Source organism: Papaver somniferum, chromosome 9, assembly GCF_003573695.1.
Source record: "Papaver somniferum cultivar HN1 chromosome 9, ASM357369v1, whole genome shotgun sequence".
Classification (NCBI taxonomy): domain Eukaryota; kingdom Viridiplantae; phylum Streptophyta; class Magnoliopsida; order Ranunculales; family Papaveraceae; genus Papaver; species Papaver somniferum.
The window spans coordinates 7531435-7544946 of record NC_039366.1 but is presented as its reverse complement, the minus strand read 5'-3'; the positions used below and the strand labels follow the sequence as shown (position 1 = coordinate 7544946).

The following is a 13512-nucleotide window of genomic DNA, read 5'->3' as shown; positions in this document are numbered from 1 at the left end:
TATTTTCAGACAGTTTTCTCTAGCGAAGAAAGCTTGCACTAATGGAACATTCCATTCTCTAGTGTCATGCATAATGAATTCAGAAACGCTGTAGTTAGGATTTGGTTGGTTAACACAGAGAGGAAATGAAGGATTAATTATCCAATTATCAGAGAAAACATTCACAGAACTACCATTCCTAATGTCCCAATGGGCATGATTTTTAAGGATATCTAAACCATGACATCTACTAGACCAAACGCAAGACATGGACCACGGTTTCTTGTAATGAAGAGGATGACAATTTTTGAAATACTTACACTTGAGAATTTTGACCCACAGTTCGTTTGGACTATGAATCGAAAGCCAAGTTGTGTTAGTGAGAAGAGCTAGGTTCATCTTCTTTAAATTCCTAAAACCTAACCCACCTTGAAGCTTATGGGTGCAAATCTTTTCCCACATTTTAAAGTAATAACCTCCATGACCATTTTTACCCCACCAGAAATATCTCTAGGATTTCTCCATTTCATCTATAATAGTGTGAGGTAGAAGGAATGAGTTCATGTGGTAATTAGCTGAGGACTGAAGAGTATGCTGAACGAGGATAGATCTGTCTGACTGAGCTAGATGTTTACCATTCCAATTAGCTACTCTAGAATCATGATGATTATTTAAATGTGGCATTGACTCAGTTCTATTTCTAGTTATGAAGAGAGGAATGCCTAGGTACTTCTAATTAAGTTATATTTTTCTAACATTCATATACCTAATAAGGGATACACAATGATCAGGGGAGACATTCTTACTGAAAAAGCAGGCAGATTTATCAAAATTAATCATTTGAACAGAAATGTTACTAAAGTCTTTAATTAGAGACATTAGGTTCCTGGTATCATTATGTATATCCTTCGTAAACAGAAGGCAGTCATCTGCAAAGAGCAGATGAGATATACTTGGAGCATCAGTAGTAACCTTAAGGCCATGGATGATATTGGACTGCTCAGCATGGATAAGGTACCTTGAAAAAGACTCCATACACAAAATAAACAAGTAGGGAGATAGGGGATCTCCCTGTCTTAGTCCTCTAGTAGGAGTGAAAGAAGTATAGGGTGAACCATTTAAGAGAATGAAAACGTTTGTAGTGCTTACACACTGCAATATTAGTTGACACCAGTGTTCATAAAAACCAAATCTCTTAAGGACAGCTATTAAAAATGGCCATTCAACCCTATCAAATGCCTTAGACATATCAAGTATAAGGCCCATGATACCACAACTATCTTTTTTCTTCTTCATAGCATGCACCAGTTCATGAGGAATCACCACATTATTTTGAATGTTTCTACCAGGAACATAAGCAGCTTGGTAGGGTGATATAAGTTTGCTTAGAAGTGGTTTCATCCTATTCACTAGAATCTTTGAGATAATTTTATAATTAGAGTTGCAAAGAGAGATGGTCCTAAAGTCAGAAGGACTAGTAGGTTTATTCACCTTAGGAACTAAAGAGATGAAAGTGTGATTCATCTCCTTAAGAAGATGTTTGGTGTTAAAAAAGTTTTTAATAGTTTCCCATACATCATTTTCCAGCAAAGCCATATTTTGTTTATAAAAATTTGGCGGAAAGCCATCTGGACCAGGGGAATCCAAGATGTCATTTGCTTTATAGTATTCCTAATCTCGTCAAGAGTAATGGCTCAAGAGCATATCATTGTCCTCATTAGTGATACATCTGTCAATGCAATTTAAAAAATTCTCACAAAGTATAGGATTGGTTGTAGTAGAAATATTTTTAAAGTGGGAAATAAGAAGGTCTTCAAGAGTATCTCTATCCTCACACCATTGACCATTGGGGAGTTTTAGAGAGCTTATATGGTTAAAATTCCTCCTATAATTGACATTGGTATGATAGTAAGAAGTGTTCCTATCATAGCTTTTAATAAAGTCAACCCTTGATGTTTGAGCATAAAATGATTCTTGAGCTTTTTGGGCTAAGTCAAGATTATGTTCTACTTCCTTTATGGCCTCATTATTCTGAATAAAATAAGGATTGCTATTCATATTATTGAGTTGATCAGTTAAGTTTTTGACTTTATGATCAATGTTACCATAATGGGAAATATTCCATTTTTTGAGCTCATATTTAACATTTCTGAGACAATTGACCATTTTAAAAGCACGTGAACCCCTAGCAGATTTTTTATAAGGATCTCTAATTACTTATTGACATGTAGGATCTTTAAAGCAACATTTAAAGTATCTATAAGGTTGTTTCCCTTGTTGTTCATTACAATTGTAACCAAGAGGATGGGAAAATGGTCAGAGCATATTGCATCAATATGAAACAATTTTGAACTGTTATAGTGATGCAGCCAATGACCATTAACCATGGCTCTATCAAGTTTATATTTCACATTATCATCTCCAGATTGATTATTGGACCAAGTAAACTGAGACCCTATATAACCTAAGGCACTTAAATCAGTTCTGTCAATGACTTGTTGGACAATAGGGTAATCAGCAGTTGTTGGTCTAGAATTGGAAGATCTCTCATGACAAAACATGGTTAGATTAAGATCTCCAATTAAGACCCAAGGGAGATTCACAGAAGAGCCAATACTATCAATATGATTCCATTGTGCTATTTTGTCATCATGGTATGTAGAACCATATAGAAAAGTAGTGAGGAATTAAAGTTTACTTGGGTCATAGGAAATGATTGTACGGATCATCTTATCAATAGACTGAAGAATATTTAGTGTGAAACCACTCTTCCATAAGAGAGCGATACCTCCTGAGAGACCCATAGAAGGACATATCCAATGATTAGGATAATTGAATCTCTTGAGGAATTGGCTCATTTTAAGAGTGTTATTTTTGGTTTCACATAAAAATATAACATCTGGGTTTTGACTTCTAATTTGATTCCACAAACTATTTATGGTATCAGGGTTGCCGATACCCTGGCAATTCCACGACAAAATTCTCATAATTGAGGTGAGAGGATAAATACCAGAGGTATTGCAGACTCTAAGATATCTAGTATTGCTAATATGACACAAATAGTGATCAGTGTTATAGCAAGACTCAATTCTGAAAGTAATAACAAAGCAAGATAACTGACAAGCACACCAGCAGGAAGCAACAAACCCAAAAAGGTAGATAATGCAGTCAGATTGAAGAACAGTCCCACAATAGCTCAAAGTAGGATTGGGAATGAGAATACAATTGTCAAACTCAGAATTACCAGTTGAAAAATGATGGATTTTACTATGCAGGACACAACAACAATGACTAAACCAATAACAACCGATTTCAAACACAGAATTTTTAATTTGGAATCCTAAATTAATTGAATGTAAACCACAACAACAAAAATTAAAACAAAAGCAACAACTCAAGCAATAGAGACAGGTTTCAAAGGCAGTATTTCTAACAGGGAGACCTAAATTACTTGGGCATAAACCACAATAGCAATTGCTATTAACATCAAAAATCAAATTGAAATTAGGGTTACGAGAAAAAACTTGATTAAAGGGTGCAGCATTTCCATAGCGATATTGTGTAATTGTTCCACTGAGTTCATAATTTGTGCTATCAAATGCCTTTGAGCGATTATCATCCGTCGGGTTGAGTTGATATTCCATCATGTTTTCAGCTGGGAGTTCACCATAATCGTTCAGTTCTTCAACTCCATTGCATACACTTTGAAAGGTGGGGTTGATGTGGGTATTAGAAGAATCAAGATTAAGAGGAAAGGGATTATTCTGTGTGGGTTGATTCAGGTTACCTTCTCTGATTCTCTTGTTTTTCCTATTTTCTGCATCTTCAAGTTTTAGATCTAAATTTACTTCATTATGAGGAAGGGGTAAAGATTAGTTTGAAGAAGAGGTTATAGTTACACCCCTTGAAGCGTCCACCCCTTGATCCATTATATTGACATCCGAACTAGTGATATAGGCAGTCAGAAATTGTTTTCCTTCATCAATCTGACTCCAAGCAGCATATTCAGTTTCAGTCATAGCCTCTACTTTTTGTTCTTGAGCAATTCTCTTGCAAGCATAATCGGCATGATCCACCACCCAACAGTCTTTGGAAGTCTTGTATGGCTTCATTTCAAAGTAGTAAATAACCCATTGTATTGGCCATTTGGAGTAATGTACCACCCACCTTTTCTAAGTGGTTCATTGAGTTTAACTTCAACGTAGATAGTACTCGTAACACTTCCTCTTGGTAATCTTCTTCTCCACTCTGGCTCAACTTTCTTACCTATATCCTTGGATATTTCAGAGATTAATCTCTCGTTGAGAATAATATTCCCCAGGTTTCTTAATTTGACTGACCAAACATGCTCTCAAACTTGTGATCTTTGATATCAATATTCGGGTCGTACTGGTTTAGAGATAACAAGTGCCCCATAATATCCCAGGTTTTGGAACGGATTCCATTAAAATCTTTTTCTCTTTGAAATCTAAAGAGAAAGAAATTTGTTCCTTTAATAATGATTTCATATCTTCTGTAGCTTCTCCACCTGTTATTAATTTCTTTTTTAACTTCTTCATGATCTAAAGGTTTGTTGAAGATGATTTTACCAAGCAGGCTGAACATGAATCCATCTGTATCTTCTGGAGAAGGTTGTGCAGAAGCTATGATTCTTCTTATTGGTCTGAGAGGAATAGAGGTATTGTTAGGTTGATGCATAGTTGAGTTGATGTTGGCAAGCTGGGTGGTATTTTGAGAAGACATAGCTTGACAGGGATTGCAGTAGAGGGTTTATATTCTCACAGTAGTGTTATAAGATTTAGGGTTTAGTCATATAGATGGATACCTAATGGGATTATGGAAATCTTTATCATTATGAGGATACTTTTGTTTCCATGTTTGTTGGGATAAAAGCATAGTTATCGGGATGGCAGTTTTGACTAAATTTTTGAATTTGAATGGAGAAGAAACTTTCCCTCTGTGTATACGACAATCACGGCATGGAAGCATAACCGATTCAAGCGAGTTGATGGTTTTTGAGAAAAGGTTGAGGATGATATAATTAGATACAGTCATGAAGAGGTGGAGATTGAAGAACTGAACTTTGATAATGGTGTGCTGAGGACCAGAATACCAGATTCCAAACTACCTTTTGGAAATAACTGAGAAAAGGATGATATCACGATACTACCACTAATATTTAGAGGGGAAACACTACTGTAACAAACAACAAGAGATCTGAACTTTGATAAAATCACGACTGATTTCCACCACTAGGAACTACACATGAATCGACTATGGAAATCTGCAAAACAGATTAAAACAACATGATGTTAGAACAAAAAAGAAAAATAGAGAACAACATAAAAGAGATGAAACAAGGAAAACTAAACAACCAGAGACAGACTTCAAAAACATTCTACAAGCGTAAGTGAAGTATAACAAACTAGATTATGATTGAACATAATAAAGAAAAAGGAGTAAAAAACAAGATTAAAAGAAATTAAGAGAAGAACAGATAAGAAATCATGAAGATTTGAAAAACTAATTTAGAACTGTATCAACTCAGGCAGTTGCCCGATCCACAGAGCTTGAGGTTTTGAAAATTGAACTGTATCATCTCATGCACATATTAAATCAACTCTTGTTGATTCCCACATAAAAGTGAATTTTGGAGTTGGACACTTCATAAGAATCCCAAGGTTTCATGGGAAGCGCAACTCAGAGACAACAATGTTTCAAGCATTTTATTGCCTTAAATTTAGCAAATGAAGAAAAAACACTAAGATATCAACATTTACTCATGCCTACGGTATAAATCAACAATCAAAGTATCTTCAGGAAAACTTTGAAAATGAAGCGAACTTGAAAAGTAAAAACTATGCTTTATTTTTTAAAATTGTATTACACTTACACGATTTTTTTTTTTTTTTGAGTTTAATTTTACAATGTAACTTATCAAACTTGGAAAATGTTGGAATATGATAAATTTAGTCAAGTCTACAAAGTGAAACAAGTTACGAGCAAGGTATATCCATCCATTTTAGTAAAAAATTACCATGTTTGATACCTTATTCTTGAGACAAAAGAAAATAAAAAGTAAAATAAAATTCTTAGTATTTTTTCTTTAACATAAAAATGCCTAGTCTTTTTGCTTTAACAAATGGAAAAAAAAAACTGCGATAACAACATATAATCATACCTAACTATAATACACATAAATCAACAATGACAGGCTTCTCAAAGCATAATAGAAAAACTTTGGAAATGAAGCAGCTTTGATAAGTGATAATTCATATGATTTTAGTGTCCATTCCATACTTGTTTTAGCTATTATTCTTGCATGTATTCGTATTATTACCATTGTTTTCTCTTATTTGTCTCTATTAGGTGAATCATCCAAAAATAAGATACAAATTTCCGAAAAACATCTAAGAAGCGAAGTATCCCAAGTATCCAAGCGCCCAAGTCCAAGAGAAGTGGAAGAAGTGCGACGAAAAGGAGCAAAACGCTCATAATAAAGACATAGGCCAAATACCGATATTAACTCATTCAAATTAAGGATTTCTCATCATCATCTTGAATATAATTGAAATATAAAGATAATTCAAAAAGAATGAGGTCATTCCGAATTCGGATGAAGAAGTTGTGGCCAAAACAGTTTTTATTGAATACCGAAGACAGTGAAGTCCGCGAACTGGGTTTGCAAATCGAGTTCGCAGACTTATTTCCGAAAATATATGCTGGAATTTGAAGTTTGCGGACTGGGTACGCGAACTTATCAAATGGGAAACGTGTATTCACACCTTGGAAGGCCGAGGGGAACGTTTGGAGTCGTTAGGTCATATTTTCGGGTCGGGTTCTTGAACCGAACTAAATACTTGGAGACCAAGCAATGTAAACCTATAAAAATGTATTAGGTTATGTAAATCATATCATTGAATCTCATATCACAAGTTCTACATCAAAACCTAGGGTTTACCCCTTTAGGGGAAACCACCATTCTTCATCTTCTTTGTAATATGAGTAGCTAAATCCTTTGTTGATTAAGGATGAATTCAATGTTCTAAGCATGGAGCTTTATTAATAATACAAATATATTGAGAGTTCTTATCATCATCGTTTGTCTTTACAATATCTAGGGTTTATGAGTAATTCTTATATTTATTTGGGAGGCCTACTAGATCAGTATATTGATTGTTCTATTGCTAGTGGAAGTTATGAGATAAGTAATCGTCGATTAACTCTCTACACAAGTAGAAATCGCGAGACCTTACAGAGGGATTCTGTGTAGCAATCCGGTGTGAAGATAACACCAACAAGCAAACCTTGAGCTAAGAGTTTAACTACTGGGATCAACCTTGAGCTAAGAGTGAGCTACTACTTGGTGGTTCAGTTGAATAGAATCTGGTATTGGAGAGCTTCCATATCTGTGGTAAAAGGAGTTTTGGGGATAACACTGAGCTAGCTGTTATTCCACGGTTGGTGATGAATGGTTCTTATGAACAATAGATAAGTATATTAATCCAGTTACCGCTTGGTAACATCGAAGGATTCCTTGATCATCTTTCTTTTATTATTATCTTTTTATTAATCTTAAAACCAAATCCCCCCTTCGTTATTTACTTTGTTTTGCTAATACAAATAACATATCAATTACACAACTCTTTGTGGGAACGATCTCTTACTGCCGCTATATTACCAGTTAATTAGTGTGAAATATATTTAATAATTTGTTGAGCCTACGACATCCCATACAATCTTCTCAAAGTATAATAGATTTTTTTTTTGGAAATGAAGAGAACTGAGGCCAACTTTCTAAAGGTAAAAACTATGTACGGTTTATATCTAAAATTTTATTACACTTGGTTTAGGTTGACCTCACAATGCTTTGCTTCTATGTTGAACTTGATAAAGTAGTTTATCAAATTGGAAAAAGTTGGAGTATGGAGGATTTAGTCAAGTTTGCGAAAGCAAAACAAGTTGGAGGTTAAAGTACAGTCACTCATTTTTAGTCAAATTTTTCGTGCTTGTTACCCTAATCTTAATCTTTAGATAGAAGAATTAAAATGGCTTTAACAAAAGGCCTAATTTTGTTAAAGATGTTTTGAAGGAACTAAAATCGGAATTAAATACAAGAAACGGAAAATGAATTAAAATAGGAATTAAATACAAGAAATGAGATAAAATGCCTAATTTTTTGCTTTAACAAATAAAGAAAAAAAGATAGGGTCATTTACAAAATGGTCATACTTTTTTTAATTGGTTTACAAAATGATCATACTTTCTAATTTGGTTTACAAATTGGTCATACTTTGACCGAGATAACAGTTGGGCGGAAAAAAACATTGTTAATTCTCTCCAAAATACCCTCCCACTTAACTCAACCTCTTTAACTGCAGTTAACTCATCTCACCAGCAACTTGCCAAGGCCTAAGCCATTTGCTCAGCTTATGCCTAATGTTGCACCATGATGACGCTTCATCCTGCAACTTCATTCCTTGCAATGCAACTCTGCTGCTCTATATCCCTTCGGACCCTTCCATCAATCAGTAAACACCACAAGAATTTCAAACATATCGCATCTCACTAAAAAAACACTTCCACCTAGCAGCAACATCAAGCTGGCTCTTGTCCTCAACTGCAACACATCACCCATCTTTACATACCAGCACCAGCTTTAGCTCAATACATGCAATTCTATTAGCTGCAATAATCATTCCCATTTGTTTCATACGTCACCGGTATAGCTAACTTCAATCATCAACAACATCAAATCAATGCCATCAAACCCTATCCAGACCCATTCATGTTGCTTCATCTTCACATATCAATTCCATCTCCATCACCAGATTCATAAACCACTGTATAACACAACCACCAACAAACCCATCCACTTGCATATTTGAGTCTACCCAAGTCAGCTCCATAATCTTCTTCCTTGCAGTTTCAGTCCTAGCATATTCTCAACCCCCAACATTTGAGCCATCTAAAACTGCACACAATCAATCAACAGACATATAACATCAACACTATAGACTCATCAATCACTAGCATACCACCTATATCCCGGTAAACCTAGCTAGTACATTCATATAGTATCTATCATCATATCATTTCCGCAACCACCATCAACTTGAACTGCAGCAGCAACCCAACAAAACCATATGCATCTCCTCTTCATGACAACATCACCACTATCTCATATCCATTCACAAGATCACCACTGCTTCAAGCCATTCAAATAACACCCAAATTCAAAAACCACTTCTTTCATTCTCAGTACCACCACCAGTTCATCCACAATCAGACTATTCATCCCTTCCTTACTCATTGCAGTATCAATCAATTTCTCTACCATCTTCTTCTCAATCTTGACTTCAATCGCTATCTCCATCTCTGTCTCAATTTCAGTAAGCATCAAACCAAACCATAATTTCAGTAAGCACCAGAACTTCAGATTCTCCCTTGACTGAGCAGCAGAAACCCAAGTTCCAATAGCAGAGACCTTAAAACTTCTAACTAGGTTCTTCACATGTTTCCTACACAGACACATAATAAAACATAATACCAATCAATTAGTCAAAAACAAAACCATCAAACGTACGGATAAAATCACCAATATTCCTAACTAAGGTTTATAGAGAAAATCCCCAAAAATTATAAAATTAAGGTTTCTGGAAATAAAATGAATATCACAATATGGGTTTGTGATTCCCAACCTCATTATGTTTTCAGAACATTGTGTTAATCTCTTGCGAGAAAACCACCGTATTCAACAACCAACAAATCAGTGTAAGCTCCAAAATCTTCATAGAAACACCCACTACAAAAATGGGTCATATTCGTGAGGGTTTTTTAGAGAGGGGCGTCACAAATATGGGTTACTTGAGAGGGTTTTTAACCAACCGCCACAAATACATAGGTTAGTCAAAGTCAAGCAAAATTTGGTCAGTTCCATAGGTCAGACACTATAGTTTGTGAGGGTGTTTAGGCCAATCGCCACAAACATATAACTAAGTCAAAGTCCAGCATATTTTTGGTCAGTTTTCAGTTTCCGACAGAAGAAATTATCTTCTTCAATTACTGCGGTTTATAAATCCGTCGAGAATTTTCAGAAAAGGCGGTCATTTTTGGGTGATACCATAATATCTCCCACTGAAATTTTCAGTTTATAATTCTTTATTCTTTCTCTTAACTTCTTAAAAACACAAACCACACTAAGAACTTTGCAGAGGATAATAGATCTGGTTTTATTTTTCACTTACCTTCTTTTCTTCTCCGCCGAAGAAGTTTGCATAGGTTCGCTTCTCTTACCCTGTCTCCATCTTGTCTGTAAGCATCACTATTCTTCAGCTTACTCTCATCCATTAATTGTTTTTTTTTCTTTTCTTTTCTATTTTGCTTAATATTACTTTTAATTATTTGTTTCTTAGTTTTGTAGGATCAAAAGGAGTCAATCGAAGGTGATTTTTCCCCTTTTTTTGTATTACTTTTAATCTCATTTTGTTTCTATGTGTGTTTGATTAAGGTCTAATTTTGCTTTTAATTGCTTGTGTTCTTGTTTTTTTGTTTTGCAGGAGCTAAAGGAGGAAACTTTCGGGTGAATCCAGACTTTTTCTTTGTATTCACTACTGTGATTAAAAAAAATAAATTTGATTTTCTTTAGTTTCAATTTCTTAGGGTTTACTCAAAAGTTTTATTTTCTTTAATTTTTTGAGGGATTGTGTTATGGATTTTTTGTTTAATTTCTTAGTGTTTGTGTTATAGATTCATGGTTTAGAAATGAAATCTGGAAATGGGTTTCTGTTGATGGAACTAAAAAAATTGTGGTTTCAATTTTGAATTTCTTAGATTTGAGCTTACTGTAAATGCAAAATTCTATCCCGTTGTTTTTCTCATTATGTACGCTTGGGAAGTTACATTGATGACGAATACATGCTTTATAGTTAAATTTTGAGCATCAATATGTTCCTATGTGTTTCAATTCTGGCGGTTTGCTCTACTGGATTAGCTAATTTTGGTGTCATTGGGCATTGCTAGTATGATATAGTATATGGAGCTATTAACGGAAGTGTGACTTATTTGTTAATAGTTTATAATTGTATGATCATTTTGTAAATCGGGTCATAGTTTATAATTGTATGATCATTTTGTAAATCGGGTCATAATAGTGGGATTGTTTTGTACATTTCCCAAAATAATACGGAGATAACCACACTGAATAATGCTTACAACATAAACAAATCGACAATAAGAGGCTCAAAATAGCTTCAAAAAACTTTAAAAAATCAAGCAAAACCTAGCAATGGTTTATTTTTTAAATTTTATTACATTTGTTATAGGATTAACTGCACAATGTTTTTGCTTTGGGTTGCAGTTGATAAAGTAGTTTACTAAAATGGAAAAAAAGTTGGCTCAAAAAGTTGGGATATGGTGGATCTAAATCTGTCAAGTACACATAGCCAGCGTAAAGTTTCATCTTTTATCATAACAACGGTTGAGGAAAGAAAAAAACCGAGAGAAATTCTCTCACAGGCCCGCCCCATATGGGGATAAAATGGGGATTTTTGGGTCCTACCTTGTGTGATTAGATTTTTTTTCACCAGTTTTTTGTTCTTTTTTTTAATGTCTAGAAAGAATTATTGTTATCATAATGTATCAAGTTCATCAATGTCGATCTTTTTTTTTTCCTCTTTTTCTCTTTTGCTTTTACATGTTTCTATACAAATAAATATTGTATAATTATATATAAGTATTATGAAAGTTTTTTTAATGAAAAATCGAGGAAAACAATATTAATATTATTTTATTAGATTTAGAAAATGATCACAATCCCTTTGGATCTCTACAAAACCAATTATATACAATGACACATCTCTTACATTATTAAATTTTTTGATGTGAACCACTACTGAACCCAGAAAAATAGACACCATAACAACACCACCCATGACTACTATTGTTAATGAAACAACTTCCACCACCACTTCCAACTACACCATGAGTCTTTTCCTTAGCACCACCGCTATGGTAAACTTATATAATTGTTAGTGAGTCATGTTAATAGGAGGGAAACAATGAATTTGATGAGGGAAGAATTTACCCAAATTTTAGCCAAGCGTTCGGTCAAACTTAAACAACATGAATATTTTTGAAATACCAACGTGATCCTCCCTCACCTAATCGTTAGACATTAACCATGTCCATTCATTGTTCTTCTTCCGTGGATAAACCCTAGAAAATGGATAAAGAAAACAACCTAATATTCCTAATTTTTCTGCAGCAAGCAAACTTTCAAATTCGATCAATTTGATATGCTTGTATCATATTTGTTTAATTTTGTATAAGCATAAAAATACAACCCTATTATCATCAAAACTGATCCATTGTATACATAAAGGGATGGTATAGATACTGTAGATCTTTGGTTTTCTAGTGGCATCCATTGGTCTTCATCATATTCATTAGAGTGGATCATAATTTCAACGTAAGAAACTGTCAAATTATCACAAGATTCACAACCACAATAAGATGCTACGATGGTTTGGATATGCCGATTTGGCGATCTTTCTTTGGGTTTTTGAAACATATTTGGCGACTTGTTTGGTGGTCATACAATAATTAAGAAACTTGAAGTATTTTAACGTTTTAAGGTTATTTTTGATCCAATCACCAAAAGAAATGGTGAGTTTTGATTTTGATTTTCACTGGCAAGGGGAAGATATGATTTAAGGATTTATCTTTGCAATTTAGGTGTTTGTTTGGGCAGGGATGTTAAGGACATTTTAACACTATTTCAAAGGGTCAATCCCTCCTCTCAAATTCTAATTCCCTCCTCACAATCTTTCCCTCCTCAAATCCATTTTTCCCTCCTATTAACAGGACTCTTGTTAGCTAATCTAATACTAGTTAATAGAACTATATTTATTATGGGAAATTATGCATCCAACTTATCATTTTCAGTGTGACATTTATTATGAAAATTAATGTAATATTTATTATGAAAAATTAATGGAAAATTAATGATATTGTAAGTAAATTTTTGCCGTTAGATGCATTTCTAATCCCAATCACAACTATCAATGCAGATTTATCTTTTGTGAGGATAAATCTCGACCATTCTTTTATCTAGCATAACTTAGCCAAAACCCCAATTCCATGAATCTTTGTTTTATATAAACCTTAGATTTTCTAATATATATCTTTAATGTAAATCATCCTCTGTAAAGCATTATTTTTCAACTACAAGGGTTGGACTCATCATTCCTTCATAGACTATTTGCAATTTTCACAGGATGAAATTTAATTATGAGTATCAGTTTTGGAATGTAGATCGGTCAGTTTGCGAAACCTAGAGAAAACTTATTTGCCTTCAATTATTCTCACGGATGCACTTATTACATCAAGACGGTTCTAATAAGTTAGGATTTATTTTTAACACTTGGAAAAAAGTTGATAAATTTAAATATTCTTGTTATAGCATAGCTCGGTCGACCTCGCATGCGTTTCTATCTCAAGCATGTTTGTCAATGTTAGTGATCAAAACTATGA

At 34.1% G+C, this 13512-nt stretch overlaps 1 long non-coding RNA gene across 1 annotated transcript; it reads left to right on the top strand.

The window, feature by feature from the left end:
* The first annotated feature begins 10112 nt into the window (after positions 1-10112).
* LOC113309636 lies at positions 10113-10811 on the top strand. Its single transcript, XR_003340692.1, has 3 exons — positions 10113-10293; positions 10403-10424; positions 10539-10811. It is a non-coding gene; the product is annotated as an uncharacterized LOC113309636 (long non-coding RNA).
* The last annotated feature ends 2701 nt before the right edge of the window (positions 10812-13512 follow it).